The sequence below is a fragment of the Hyla sarda genome, chromosome 1, assembly GCF_029499605.1.
Source record: "Hyla sarda isolate aHylSar1 chromosome 1, aHylSar1.hap1, whole genome shotgun sequence".
Taxonomy (NCBI): Eukaryota; Metazoa; Chordata; class Amphibia; order Anura; family Hylidae; genus Hyla; species Hyla sarda.
In genome coordinates this window covers 391,994,593-392,010,738 of record NC_079189.1, presented here as the reverse complement: position 1 = coordinate 392,010,738, position 16,146 = coordinate 391,994,593, and the positions used below count along the sequence as shown (strand labels likewise).

General features: G+C 43.2%; 1 protein-coding gene across 3 annotated transcripts in view; it reads left to right on the top strand.

Moving 5' to 3' along the window:
* The window catches only part of AUH (AU RNA binding methylglutaconyl-CoA hydratase), a 221,297-nt gene that overhangs the window by 28,262 nt on the left and 176,889 nt on the right, over positions 1-16,146 (top strand). The window contains exon 1 of one of the 3 annotated variants that reach the window (XM_056525619.1): positions 7,586-7,626. The exons of the other annotated variants lie outside the window; for them this stretch is intronic. The gene's annotated coding sequence lies outside the window, so the exon portion shown is untranslated. Of the gene's footprint in view, positions 1-7,585; positions 7,627-16,146 lie in introns of those variants that run through there. 3 annotated transcript variants of the gene reach the window in all.

Sequence of the window (16,146 nt, the reverse complement as noted above, 5' to 3'; positions counted from 1 at the left end):
AGACCACGCCCCCATTTTCCTGGCAGCCACCCCTTTTTCAGGTTTTCTTAGCAAAATGGAGAGTAAGACGGGTTTTTTTCAATTCTGGCGCAGACAGAATTTCTGGCGCAATGCGACAGAATCTGGCGCACAACCCGACAAAACATGTCGGGTTTGCAATAGTAAATGAGGGCCTATATGTTTTATTAGTTCTTTATTCAGATCTTTGGAGTTCTGTTCATGACCGCTTATCTATAGTGTCCTCTGTTCATGACCACCGATCTATAGTGTCTTCTGTTCACGACCTCTGTTCATGTCCTCTGTACTAACTCTCTGATCTGTGCCCTCTGAACTTTTATACTATGGAGTTCTATGTTCCTGTATGTTTCTGGTTTGTGCCCGACAAATTTTTAGTATGTGTTTTTATTAGGCCCCCTGCACTTTAGTTCAGGAAAGGACCGGCGCCCAGTTGTCGATCCACCGGTTAGGGTGGATGGGCAAGTAGGCAGGGAGAGCGGTTTTAGGGTCAGTTTAGGGCTCACGCTTCCTGTCCCCCGGTCGGTCCCTGACAGCATGTGGAGGTCTGTAATTTTTATCATAGGTACTCTTCAACTGTGAGAGTCTGTCGGAATCTAAAACCAAAATCCAGAAAATCACATTGTATGATTTTTAAAAAATTAATATGCATTTTATTGCATGACATAAGTATTTGATCACCTACCAACCAGTAAGAATTATGTCTCTCATAGACCTGTTATTTTTTCTTTGAGAAGCCCTCCTGTTCTCCTCTCATTACCTGTATTAACTGCACCAGTTTGAACTCGTTACCTGTATAAAAGACACCTGTTCGCACACTTAATCAAGCAGACTCCAACCTCTCCTCTCCACAATGGCCAAGACCAGAGAGCTGTGTAAGGACATCAGGGATAAAATTGTAGACCTGCACAAGGCTGAGATGGGCTACAGGGCAATAGGCAAGAAGCTTGGTGAGAGGGCAGCAATTTTTGGTGCAATTATTAGAAAATGTAAGAAATTCAAGATGAAGGTCAATTTCCGTCTGTTTGGGGCTCCATGCAAGATCTCACCTCGTGGGCATCAATGATCATGAAGAAGGTGAGGGATCAGCCCAGAACTACAAGGCAGGACCTGGTCAATGGCCTGAAGAGAGCTGGGACCACAGTCTCCAAGAAAACCGTTAGTAACACACTATGTCGTCATGGATTAAAATCCTGCAGCGCAAGTAAAGTCCCCTCCGCTCAAGCCAGTCCATGTCCAGGCCCGTCTGAAGTTTGTTAATGACCATCTGGATGATCCAGAGGACCAATGGGAGAAGGTAATGTGGTTTGGTGAAACAAAAAATAGAGTTTTTTGGTCAAAACTCTGTGTTTGGAGGAAGAAGATGGATGAATACAACCCCAAGAACACCATCCCAACCATGAAGCATGGAGGTGGAAACATCGTTCTTTGGGGCTGCTTTTCTGCAAAGGGGACAGAATGACTGCAACCCTATTGAGGGGAGGATGGGGTCATGTATTGCGAGAAATTGAAGATGGGTTGTGGCTGGGTCTTTCAGCATGACAACGGCTCGAAACACACGGCCAGGACAACTGAGTGGCTCCGTAAGAAGCATCTCAAGGTCCTGGAGTGGCCTCGCTAGTCTCCAGATCTAAACCCAATGCAAATAAAAAGAAAAATTAAATCATACAATCTGATTTTCTCGGTTTTTGTTTTAGATTTCACCTCTCACAGTTGAGAAGTACCTATGATGAAAAATTACAGACCTCTACATGCTTTGTGAGTAGGAAAACCTGCAAATCCGTCATTGTATCAAATACTTGTTCTCCCTGCTGTATTAGTGAATAACTAGAGTTGTGAAAGTTAGGGACTGTGTCGCAAGTTGAACCTAAAAGAAACTTAACAACCAGTCACCTGCAGTTTACTACATCCTTTAGTTAGGATATGTTTAAACTGGCATCATGGTTCTGCTTCCTCTGGTTTCCTAGTCAAGAGTTGTCTGATGTGCTGTTTTAGATGCAGAAATGATGGAATCTTGATAGAACTGGTAGAATCTATTACAGAATAAATCCTTCATAATTTTGGTGACTCAATAATCCTTTAAAATTGATGTTATTTGTACTAGTTTCGACAGAAGTTAACTGGATCTTGCTACGCATGCTGGTTTAATAAGATGGTACGGTGTGTTTTCTCTGTGTGAAGTGATTTATTTTCCATGTTACCTATAGATCTTGTACAGTTTTGTTTAGTATGGATTATTCTATGTTTGCAGATTCATCCTTCGGCATAGAGCAGTCAGTGTGTGTACCAGCATTAAAATATATATTTTTTTTATGTTTGCTCATCTTATTTGTCACATTAGCTGCTACTTAGTCTTTACCAACTGAAATATTGCATTTAACGTTCTACACAGTAGTTTTCAGCTACGGCTTTGCTGGACTGTTCTCAGGACATGCATGTTAAAGTAGAAGGATTCAGTGATTGCTTGGGGATTTTATACAAGAGTAAAACAATGTGAAGTCAGGTTTTCCAGCATGATCTATGACAGGAAATACATGGTTTGTGTTTTATTGTTCTTTTTGATGGTGTGCCTTATTCTGAAGAAACTTACAAGAGTGTGTTATGACACATGGCCTGTGGTCTTGACATTTCCCATATGATATGTCTTACTGTTGACATAGGTGTTAGTGATAAAAGTATACCACAAAGTAATGGTTTCTATGAACAATACAGTATTCAAAGCTTAAAGTGGTTGTCTTGCAAATTATTTTATAGAGGAGTTTAAAAAAAAAATGCCTAGTTCATGCCACTACCATTCTGATCAGTGCTTCCTGTTCATCTTAACATGCAGGATCAGACACACCCCGCGGCCCTAACAAAACTATTGTTTTCCACAGGGGGGGGGGGGGTGAGTGGGGTTCGGGGTAGCGCCGCTGCCGTGGCCCTAACAAAGTTATTGTTTTCAACACAGGGTGCCTCCAGTTGTTTCACCACTACAACTCCCAGCATGCCCTGACGGCCAATAGATGTCAGGGAAAGCTGGGAGTTGTAGTGGTGAAACAGCTGGAGGCACCCTGTGTAGGTGAACTAAGGGCGGAAGTCGGCCCCCCCAGCAGGCATCAGAGACGTCGCGCCTGCTGGGGAAGTCTGCCTGGTAAGTGAGCGCACTACCAGGCAGACAAAAAGCCATTTCACAGATAGAAAATCTCCGGTGACCCGGTTTCTACCGCTACTCACCATGTGAACGTCAGCGCAATCGCTCCTGAGATATCGGTCTTGCCGCCAATGCAAATTCCCTGTTCTGTCCAATGGAGAAGAGAGAAATCTTGGCACATATTAAAGCAGCCGCTTCCATTGCACACAACAAGAACCCACCTATCAGCTAGGTAAGCAGCGCCAGAAACCAGGTCACCCTGGTGTCAGATTCCCTTTAAAATATAAGAACTCATACTTGGTATCGGCGAGTACTAGAATTAAAGTATCGGTACTCGTACTCAGTCTTAAAAAAATGGTATCGGGACATCCCTAGTAGGGTCTCTTTAAAACAATACACCTTTATAATTTACCCCCTATTGACATGATAACTGATTCCTAACTAAGGCGATAGGTCCAGCCACTGGGATCGCACCAGTTAAAGGGGTACTCCGGCCCTAAGATATCTTATCCCCTATCCAAAGGATAGGGAATAAGATGTCTGATCGCGGCGTTCCCGCCGTTGGGGACCCCCGCTATCTCGGATGCAGTCCCCACCTGCAGACAGCGCTGCAGGCTCGGAGTCTGCCCGGTCACGACTACGGGGCCGGAGTATCGTGATGGCACGACTCTGCCCCGTGTGACGTCACGCCCCGCCCCCTGCAATGCAAGTCTATTCAAGTACCTCTTGAATGAATGAGTAAATGGAGGAGCAGCACACGTTTGACTGTCTTTCTATTCATTATTTATGGGACTTTTAAACAAACCAAGAGCTGAACTTGACGGTGTTTGGAAGTCCTATAGACAGTGGACAAATAACCTCAATTCTCACAAGTGGTTAGACGCCCACCAGCTAGTTATCACTTAGCTATCCTGTGGATGGGGTTAACTTTGGATACTGGGTTAACCCCTTTGATATTCACTGTTCCCAAAATACTATGCGACCTTGTTTTGAATGGATAAATTGAGATGATAACCTGAAATAGTTTCACATTAAAGTTACGTCCGGTGCTGTCAGCATTGTATGGAGACATCTGGATTTATTTGTATACTTTCTAGGAGGAGACACATGCTAGTCAGTTATGTCCTATGCATCATTTCTCAATAGCATGGATTTCAGCAAGTCAACAGCATTACTTGAGTTTGTTAGAATGAGTTGATCCATGAAAGAAGTTTTTTTTTATTCTGGGAACGGTGTTGAGAAGTTGATTCATTTGGTCTGCATTCAGAGTTCTGCAGTCTGGCCATCTTTGGAGAGCGTTGACACATTTTTCTATATGAGCTATGTCTTATTTGTGGAGTAACATATTTCCATAATGCATTGACAAGTGCACAGACGTTCATCTCTGGGATCTGTTACTTCAGCTCTATTTTAGGAAAATATCTTCACTACCCTGACCCCCAGGCTTTGTCCAGTGTAGGCAGTGAAGTCACATTTTTTTTCATTTGGTGATAATGTTTTAACCCATATTTATATTATTCTGTTACACTGTAGTTTACAACATTCAAAAAATTTATGCTGTAGAGAAATAAATAAATTTACTATCTTAGTTTAGCTTTGTAAGCTTCCCAGGACTTCCTATTTCTCTTTCCTTGGATATAAAGTAAATGTCTATATAGTGAAGGGCAGTCTTGATTTTCTTATTTTGGCAAAAAATAAAAATAAATACTTTATCCAGCATAAGGTAATTTTAGTACCTACCTGGCAGACAGTAATGGACATGCTTAGGAAGGATCTGCGCTTGTCTGGGGGCTAAATGGCTATGTTGTGAGATTACCATAGCACTGTGGCTAGCTTTCTGTGAACTTGTATTTCCTTGTTTGCCTACAAATCCCACAATTCCATTTCCCTCCATCCCACACATCAGCCACCCCACCCATTGAAACATAAATGAGCTGCCGACCTGTGGTTTTCAAACAGGGTGCCGCCAGTTGTTGCATTACTTGCAGATTGCTCTCTCCACCCATTGAAGCAGACAGGCTCCCTGTCATCAGCTGACTAGTGAGTCAGGTCTCGGCCGCATTGCAAGCTGGGAAAAATCCGAGACAATAGTCATTATGTATGCTGATAAAAATAAATATTGGCATGAAAATCACATAACAATTGCGATGAAACCGTCACACACAGGTAAAGACACTATATTATGAAGTACACTAACTTTACAGCCCCTGTAGCATAGTCAAATAAAAAAAAAATTATTGGAATACCCCTTTAAGAAAAGTATTTTCCTAATATTTACAGGTTTTACCTAGGTGCATTTTAGTGGCAAAATGAAAAACATACAGAGGAGATTTATCAGACCTTGTGCAAAGAAACAGTGGAGCAGTTGTCCACAGCAACCAATGAAATTCCAGCTTTAAGTAAAAAAAAAAAAGATTTATAGAAATTTATAGAAAAAAAAAAAGATGACTGTCATGGTTGTTGGTGCCAGACAGGCTGCTCTGAGTATAGCAGAAACTGCTGATCTACTGGGATTTTCATACACACACACGGGGAGATTACTTAAAACCTGTCTAGAGGGAAAGTTGCAGAGTTGCCGATAGCAACCAATCAGATCGCTTCTTTCATTTCTGAAAAGGCCTCTGGAAAATGAAAGAATCGATCTGATTGGTTGCTATGGGCAACTCAGCAATTTTTCCTCTGGACAGGTTTTGACAAATCTCCCCCATACAGTTTACAGCGAATGGTCTGTAAAAAAAAAAATATATATATATCCAGTCAGCTGCAGTCTTGTGGATGCAAATTGCTTGTTGATGTCAGAGGTTAAAGGAGAATGGGACGACAGGTTGGAGGTGACAGAAAGGAAACAATAACTCAAATAATCAATTGTTACAAATGCACAATGGGGGAGATTTATCATTGCTTTTAGAGCATTTTTTTTGTCTATGTTGAGGCGCAGTTCAGGCGCAAACAGCATATTTTGAGACTTTTATGCGTCTTTTGATATAGACAGTTGCACTCTTTTTTTGCCTACCCGTAGAACTTTTTCTTTTTGACCATGCAGTGCTCACGTATTTATCATTTGCAACTTTTGTCAAAAGTCGCTATTTTGTGCGCAAAGGTACATTTTTAGGCTACACCACCTACCAGTAGGTGTGAGAATAATTTCTACCTTCCACAATTCAACCTTTAACCCCTTCCTGCAGAATCCTGTCTATAGACGGTGAATTGCGCAGGTCCTTTGCGCATTCCGCTGTCTATAGACGACATTCAGTTAACCCGGCGATGCGCGGCATTGCACGGGTTAACTGGCAGAAGTCCCGCTGTTACCAGCCCGATAGCCGATATCTTATACCGATATTCACTGTGATCAGATATCCTGTGGAGCATACAGCAGCTGATAAGTACTGGAAGAATTAAGATTTTTAAAAAGAAGTAATGTACAAATCTTTTTAACTTTCTGGCACCGGTTGATATAAAAATAAAATAAAAATAAAAAAAATTTAAAAAAATTCTACCAGAGTACCCCTTTAAAGTCCCCTAAGGCAGGGGTCGGCAACCCGTTGCCCCGGAGACGCATGTGGCTCTTTTACTCCTTTGCCGCGGCCCCGCGAGTCTGTCCCGGGTCCCAGTCACCCTCATTCCAGGACAATGCAGTGTCCCGGAATGATCTGAGCCCGTGAGCCGGCGTCGTCGATTTACCTACCTGCCCTGGTGCCATCGGAGCGGAGTCTCTTCTTCCGGGGCCGAGCAGATCCTCACTGTCATGTGACAGTGACGTCGCCGGGCTGCGCCTCAGTCGAGGAGCGCCGCCGGGAGAGGAAGACGCCACGCGAGGAGCTGGTGAGTATGTAAAGTACATTACTCACTTGACAGCGGGGCGTTAACCCCTCACCCCGCGTCAGCGTTAATGCTGCCGCAGGGGTTAACGCTACCGCTGCCATGGGGAGAGGAGTAACTTAACCCCTCACCCCATGGCAGCGGCAGCGTTATCGCTGCCGCGGGGTGAGAGGTTAACGCTGCCGCTGCCATGGGGTGAGGGGTTAAGTAACCCCTCACCCCATGGCAGCGGTAGCGTTAACCTCTCACCCCGCAGCAGCATTAACCCCCCTCTCCCCAGTGCATTAACCCCCCTCTCCCCAGCCTACCCCAGGCCTGGGCCCCAAAAAAGCCCACCCCAGGCCTGGGCCCCAAAAAAGCCCACCCCAGGCCTGGGCCCCAAAAAAAGCCCACCCCAGGCCTGGGCCCCAAAAAAAGCCCACCCCAGGCCTGGGCCCCCAAAAAAGCCCACGCCAGGCCTGGGCCCCAAAAAAAGCCCACCCCAGGCCTGGGCCCCAAAAAAAGCCCACGCCAGGCCTGGGCCCCCAAATAAGCCCACCCCAAGCCTGGGTCCAAAAAAAGCCCACCCCAGCAAAAATATATTTTACATTGTTAAGTGAAAGTCCTTTTTTTCTTCAGATTGACAGCTGACTGCACGATCCTGTGTATATAGCATTAAGGTAAGAAACAATATATGCAGTGTTATATTTGTTTTAAATGTCGCAATGGTTTTGCGGCTCCCAGTTTGTTTTTTTCTTCGGAAACGGGTCCAAGTGGCTCTTTTTGTCTTAAAGGTTGCAGACCCCTGCCCTAAGGGACTAATAAAGAGAAAAAAAAAGTTTAATAAAAGTTTAGAAAACACACATTAAAGCAGTGTTTGTCAAGCGCTGGTCCTCAAGTACCCCCCAACAGGTCATGTTTTCAGGATTTCCGTAGTCAGGACCTCGCTTGAGAAACTTCATTAAAGGAAAATGGTCATCCTGTTCACCCACACTAACCCCAATACACAGGGTTATAGTGAACAGGAGACCGATGCTGGGTCTCTGACTAATATACAAACCTTCTGTCCGGTGCCCATTCCCTCTGAAGATCCTCTTCTATCTTTCTTTAATTGCGTTTGAGGTGGGCCCGCCGGCTGAATTTAAATATTCATGGTCGCTGGTCACGTGAGCATGTGTGCCTAGTCATATTCAGCTGGCAGGTCCAACTCCAGTGCGCAATTTTAGCAAAGATAGAAGCTGATCTTCAGAGGGACTGAGCGAAGGACAGAAGGTTTGGATAATAGTCAGTGACCCCGCATCAGTCTCCTGTTCACCAGCACTATAACCCGGTGTATTGGGGTTATTATGGGTGAACAGGATGACCGTTTTCCTTTAACCACTTCCATATTAAAAGTTCAGATCACCCCCCTTTTCCCATTTTTCATATAAAAAAAATTGATAAAAATAAACGGATTTGGTATTGGCGCTTGCGTAATTGTCCGAACTATTAAAATATAACAAAAAATATCCCATACAGTAAATGTAAAAAAAAAAAACTCCAGAATTGCATATTTTATAACTTCATATCCCAGAAAAAAATGAAGTAAAAACCAGTCAAAAAGTCTGATCAATACCAAAATGGTACCAATACAAACAGCAGATTACGGTGCAAAAAATTAGCCCTCATACAGCTCAGTATACAGAAAAATGTAATAGTTGTTAAAGGGGTCAGAAAATGACAATTGAAAAAAATAAAACATTGACGGAAGCTAAACGAATTTGGTATTGCTGCAATAAGGCAGACCTAAAGTATCCCAATAACATGTAAATTTGACCACGAGGTGAATGGTGTAAAAAAGAGAGCCCCCAAATTTGCATTTTTTTTTATCACAAATATTTTAGTTTTTGTTTTAGAGCATATGTTATGGATAAATGAAAGGTGTAATTACAAAGTACAATTGGTCCCACAAAAAAACAGCCCACATATGGGTCTCTAGATGTAAAAATAAGAGTTATGGCTATTGTAGGGGGAAGAGGAAAAAACAAAAGTGCAAAAACTAAATAAACTAATAAAGACTTTACTTATATTTTGGTTAATTATTTTATCTACCAGGACAAGTGGATGGTCATGAGGGACAAGTAGATTGTCTTCCATTTTAGTCCATTGGACAAGTAGTTTAAAAAAAATAAAATTCCACACCCCTGTATGAATGTACAGCCGGAAATCTGCAGAAACTGCGTGATGCCATCATGTCAGTCTCTGAGGAATGTTTCTGGCACCTTGTAGAAAGTATACCAAGAAGAATGAAGGCAGTTCTGAAGGCAAAGGGGGTCCAACCCAGTACCAGCAAGCTGTAGATTGATAGAGATTTGCTCTGTGCTATGCCTGTAGGCCTCTCTCACTGAAATAGTGGCAGTCACAAATGTTTTGGCCAAAGACCAGTAGAAATGTTAAAACCCCAAAAGATGAAGATGCAGTTTGCATCCATACTACAGAAGTATTCAGAAAGGGCTCATTTTATCAATGTTCCATAGTAACAGTCTGCTGCATGCCAGACACCGACAGCGCCTGATGTACCACATTTACTTTTATGGAATCTGTTGGGTTTCCATTATGGAGTCTGGTATTTTACTGGCGAATATAGAGTGGCATCCTGGCATTATTTGGGATTTTTTGGCAGAAACTTCTAAGGGAAATTTTGACGTAGGTGACAGGTATTTTTCTTTCACTGGGTCATATTGTCTTTTTCAGAACACAGTTGTCTTCCATGCAATATATATGACACAAGCTAGACTTCAACAGGAGCCCACAACTGGTATAATGTGCCCTAGAGAAATATTGTTCACAGCTAAATATATCATCATATCTCATATATCATCATTATTATGATTCTCAGCACAACAATTGTCTTTACCAAACAGATCACTACATAGAATGTACATTAGCTTGGTGTCATTGGTGGAAATATAATTCATATTAAAGGGGTACTCCTGTGGAAAACTTTTCTTTTTTTTTTTTTTTTTTTTTTTTTTTTTTTTAAATCAACTGGTGCCAGAAAGTTAAATAGATTTGTAAATTACTTCTATTAAAACATCTTAATCCTTCCAGTACTTATTAGCTGCAGAACACTACAGGGGAAATTATTTTCTTTTTGGAACACAGTGCTCTCTGCTGACTTCATGACCACAGTGCTCTCTGCTGACATCTCTGTCCATTTTAAGAACTGTCCAGAGCAGCATATGTTTGCTATGGGGATTTTCTCCTACTCTGGACAGTTCTTAAAATGGACAGAGATGTCAGCAGAGAGCACTGTGGTCATGATATCAGCAGAGAGCTCTGTGTTCCAAAAAGAAAAAGAATTTCCTCTGTAGTATTCAGCAGATAATAAGTACTGGAAGGATTAAGATTTTTTAATAGAAGTCATTTACAAATCTTGTTAACTTTCTAGCACCAGTTGATTTATAATAAAAAAAAAAAAAAAAAGAAAAAAGGTTTTCCACCGGAGTAACCCCTTAAGACCACTGATTTGCTTATGTGCTGTGGCCTGGAATCAACTTGTGAACGTGACACTTCCAATGTCCTGTAAGATGGATTTTTGGAGTTTCGGAGTACATGTACACTCCTTAAGTCTAGACGTCTATTAGAGTCCGTAAAAACTAAAAGGAAAGGCGTCTGGAGCAAGTCTTTTTTATTTGGAAGCTGAACTTAGGATCACTCATCTCCCACACATGGCCACAGACAGCAGGGCGGAGGTAACCCTTTCACTGCTAGCTTGCTGCATCCTGTCCCGGGATACTGTAATACTCTTACTGCAGTCCGCTGTGTGCACATGGTGAATACCTCATACACTGCTGCCGATTACAAAGAGAGAGACCATTACTCTGTGAGATGATCTGAATCAAACCTTTGTATATTCTCCGGCTACTGAGTGCCCCTGAGATGCTTTATAGCAGACCTCTGTATGTATACAGGGTGTATATCCCACAAGAACACAGAGAGAATATTACCATGTGAAATGTGCTGTAGTCAGTACTGTAGTCAGTCTTCAGCTGTATGATAGGAGGCAGTGTTCCAGAACTATGCAATACAGGAAAGTCATAATATTCAGTTATAACCAATTCCTGCAGTACAGACCTGCAGAGAATCTTGCAAGCATTCTCCTGCCTCTGCACTGTGTAAGCAGAGTGCCTATAACCACTGATCAATGCTGTGCTATGGCATTGCATTGAATAGTGTTTGCAATCGAAGCTGCACTATCCCTGGCCATGAAGCTGCTTCTGAGCAGAGCAAGATTTAAATGTGTGACACCAGGGCGGCCTGGGCCATCAATGCTAAAGCAGTGGAGACTACCTGAAGATGCACCTCACCCAGAGGACTACTTGGGGGGTCATTAACATATGATGCAGGATATTTTAAAAAGTAAATTTCGCCACTATGGAGGATATAATGTAAGACATCGGGACATGGTTATAACACTGAATTTACCCTATAGATCATGTTGCCATCAGTTATACAGGGTTAAATCTGCTGACAGGTTCTCTTTAATGGAAAGATACTTTCCACATCTGTATCTGACAGAGAATTACACAGCGGCAGGCCACATGCTGTTGGGTGGCATGTTTGGCATCTCGGCAATAATGGACCAACTGACTCAACAGTACAAGAGCGGGCAAGTAAGACAAATTTACACATTAACCATGTTGTGTACCATGCATTAACTGAGGTTCAGTATTTGAGGGTTGACAATGGTGCCCCCGAAGGCCCTGGAAAATTGCCTTATATTGGTTAAGTAAATACATCACTGGACCTTGGCAACGTAGCAGAAGATTGTCTGTCTGGCGTGTCTCCGTCCCATTACTTGCTAACCCGTAGTGATTGCTGCGTCCGCATCTGGTGTAAACAGCCCATGGGTGCACTATTGGGGGTTCAACTATCTGCTGATGGTGGTCTAGCATGCCATAGGTCATTGTACCACAATCCTTTGAATGGGGAACACTATAGAAATCTGTCAGCGGACAATCTGCACCCATATTTTTAGGAGATCTTTGCCAACCTTAGTGCCATCTTTTAAATGGACAATAATCCATGTCATCGTGCTTAGACCACACTGCCTTTGCCCCCAAACTCACTGGCCTGTAACCCTATTGAACATGTTTAAGAAATGCAGGAATTTGCTGTGAGATTTGCTCCCACTTCTCTGAAAAATGTGTACCAACTAACAAAGCTGCTGCGGCTTTTGGAATCTGTTGATTCTGATGATTCAGTGTATAATAAGCAGAAATAGTGCAACTCCTCATGTACACACATATATACTGAAAATGTTGTTAAAAGGTTAGGGACCATTAAAGTAAATCCTTGTGAATCCAGCCCCTCCATTTCTTAGGAGTCCCTGAGTAAAGAGATAAATGTAAACAAAATCTCAGTTGTTTCCTCATTTTAGGTATCTTACATTACTAAGACTTATTTTGACCTTCCTGATCCAAGTCACGTGAAGAGGGTGTTAGTAGGTCAAACAGTAGTCAGATACAGTGCATTCAGAAAGCATTCAGACACTTTTTGACAGTTATGTTACAGCCTTGTGCTAAAATAAAATAAAATATAAATTTCCTTCATCATTCTACATTCAATACAAAGTAAAAAGAGAATTTTAAAGATTTTTTTTGCAAATATATTAAAAAGGGAAAGCTAACATTTCATATAGACAAGTTTTCAGACTGTTTCCTATGACTAGGGATGTCCCGATACCATTTTCTTAAGACCGAGTAAGAGTACTGATACTTTAATTCTAGTACTCGCCGATACCATTTATTTTAATGGGAATAGGAAACCAGGGTGACCCAGTTTCTGGCGCTGCTTACCGTGCTGATATGTGGGTTCCTTGTTGTGTACAATGGAGGCGGCTGCTGTAGTATGAGCCAAGATTTCTCTCTTCTCCTTTGGGCAGAACAAAGAATTTGCATTGGTGGCGAGACCGATGAACACATGGTTCACCTGCACTATCTACCTATATATTCAAGTTAGTGCAGGTGACTCTGCTGTAAGATTGCCTTTAATATTAGGTAGTATCCCCTTGCAGACAGTAACAGCAGCCCTCTGTAGACATTAGTAGCAGCCCCCCACTTGTGGTCCGTGCCCCCCCTTGTAGACAGCAGCACCCCCCCTTTAGACATTAGTAGCAGGCCCCCTGTGCCCCCCCCCTTGTAGACAGCTCACCTGCGGCTGTCCTCTGATGGGTGCTGCCGCTCCGCTGCCCCATTCTCCCATCCGCATCATGGGGTTCTATGGAGGAGCATTTGACATACACGTCACTCTGGTTCCTCCGTAGCGTTACGCTGGGCGCAGTGCAGGGACGTGTGTGTCACATGCTCCTCCATGGAACGCCGTGATGCGGACAGGAGAACGGGGCAATGAAGCTGCAGCATGTATCGATTTGGTATCGGGGACATTGAACGAGTCCCCGATACCATGGAAATGGCTAGTATCGGCCACCGATACTAGTATCGGTATCGGGACATCCCTACCTATGACATTTAAAATTTAGCTCTGGGGGGCCTCCATTTCTCTCGATCATCTTTGAGATGTTTCTATACCTTCTATACCTCCGGTGAGAATAGCGGTAGAAAAAATACTGCTTAGGGTGGGTTGACCACAGTTTTAGGTCCGGTCGTAAAAGCGCATACGGCGCAAAAATGAGCCGACCGGACTGAACGTTTCACTCCGGCCGGCTCATTGAAATGAATGACACACGGGAGCGCATACGAAGGCATACGGGAGCGCGAGGTTTTAGCTCCCCCCTGCCGTATGTGCTCCCGTATGGGAGAAAACGTAGTGTGAACCCAGCCTTACACTGTATTTTTCTCCGGCTATTCCCGCTGAAAAAAAGCAACGCCCAACGGACCCCATTGATTTTAATGGGGTCCATCGGGACCCCCTGTTGCCCGTTGCGCCCTGTCAAAATGATGGCCATCAAACTTAAAAAAAAAAAAAAAACAAAGAGAGATTGACGCCCGTTCTCGACGGGGTGCAACAGCACTGTGAAAGAAGCCTTAGAGTAACCTGTGGTACATTCAGTTGATTGGACAGGGTTTGGAAATCCACAGTTGACAATGCATGTCAGAGAAACAGCAAAGCCATGAGGTAGAAAGAACTGCCTGTAGAGCAAGGGACAGGATTTTGCGGAGGCATAGATCTGGGGAAGAGTACAAAAAAAATTCTGCTGCACTAAAAGCTCCCAAGAGCACCATGGCCTCCATGTTTTTGAGGCTTTTTTGGAGACGTTTAGAGCTCTTATGGGTACTTTTTGGCCATATGAATATGCAGTCAGTTTTCAGATGGCACTTAAAGGGGTACTCCGGTGCTTAGACATCTTATCCCCTATCCGCCGCTGGGGACCCCAGTGCTCTTGCACGCTGCACCCCGTTAAAATCAGTCCCCGGAGCGTGTTCGCTCCGGGTCTGATTACTCTCGATCACGGGGCCGGAGCATTGTGACATCACGCCCCGCCCCCTCAAAGCAAGCCTATGGGAGGGGGTGTGACAGCTGTCACGCCCCCTCCCATAGACTTGCATTTAGGGGGCGGGGTGTTACATCACACGGGGGCGGAGTCGTGACATCACGATCTTGCGTTCCCGTGGTCGGGAACCAGAACCTCCAGCGCTGCCAGAAGCAGTAACAGGTGGGTGCTACATGCTATATTGCGGGGGTCCCCAGCGGCGGGACCCCCACGATCAAACATCTTATCCCCTATCCTTTGGATGGGGGATAAGATGTCTAGGGGTGGAGTACCCCTTTTAAGGCGCTCTTACATTGTGTGTTAGTGGCTTCAGGTAATTCTCACAATTTCCGTTTAACTGTAGGGTTAACTGGACTTAAACAATGGGCAGTTTATGTCCACGTAAGAGCATTCTTAGGAGGCTAGTCACCTGTACCCATCATCTATTGATAGATGACTATCTTCCAAAGAGAGAAAGCCAGGAACCTGACAGTTTTTATAGACTGATCTGACCATATTTGGGTCTTACACAGCAAATGTGCCTAAAAATATGTATGAGAAGTGTAAACTATTTTATAATCACCATTTACAACAAGAAGATACAGTAAATCTAAAATAATCGCATCAATGAGCCTCTCATGACATAAGCACCTAAATCATAAGTATCGGACAAACACTTTAGCTTTTTGCACCCTATGGGGGAGATTCATCAAAACCTGTGCAGAGGGAAAGTTGGCCAGTTGCCCATAGCAACCAATCAGATCGCTTGTTTAATTTTTCACAGGCCTTCCTAAAAATTAAGGAAGCGATCTGATTGGTTGCTATGGCCAACTGGGCAAGTTTTCCTCTGGACAGGTTTTGATAAATCTCCCCCTATATGTCCATTTCTCTAGTAATCTATTACATGTGTGGCTCTGAGTCATGCTTGTTATTGTCATTACGGTTTGTGTATTTCGTGGCGTTCAGAGCCCCCCTGCAGAGTGGTGAGTCACTGTAAGTACTTGTAGTAATCCCTACTTCAATGTTCTGTTCTGCACAGCTCTGGCGGAGGTAATGTCAAAGGTACTAATGCATGTTGTAGTTATTTCTGTAGTCCAGAAGGAATTGGAGTTGGAAAAAAAAGTGTCGCTATAGCAACCTGATTATTATAATTTTTTTTTTTTTAAAGAACATTGCTATTTATAACAAATATTTAAATACTCAAACATGAATTTAGCCTTTGCTTTGTCCAAATCCATTTTGTCCTGGCTCTGATGTATGAAAGAGCTGTACAGTCTGCTCAGAACACAGCAATCCGGCACAGTGTGTGAACGCTTTTATAGAATAGGTCATGCCTTTATGAAGTACAGCTATTTGTTAGAGTTCATGTGGTTATTCTGGACTTGAGGTTAGGTGTGTCATCATCACAGAAAGAAGCGTAGGTCATTTATTCAGGGATGGAGCACAATTATTCCAGGAGTAACTTACCGCTCAATTTAAAGGATAGACATAAGTGGCATATTGCTAGGAAATGCCACCAAAGTTCAAAGATGCACTTTTATAACCCTGAACCCCCAATTGGCGATAGCTAAAATCAGTTGATCAATATAAGAAACAGTAAGTACAAATGGTAGAAAAGCTTGGGTAAGGTTTGCGTGCTTTTGGATATTATTTGTTTTGCATAAAGTTCAGGAGGAAATTGTTTTTACTAAACTAAACACAAGAACAAGGGGGCACAATATGAGTT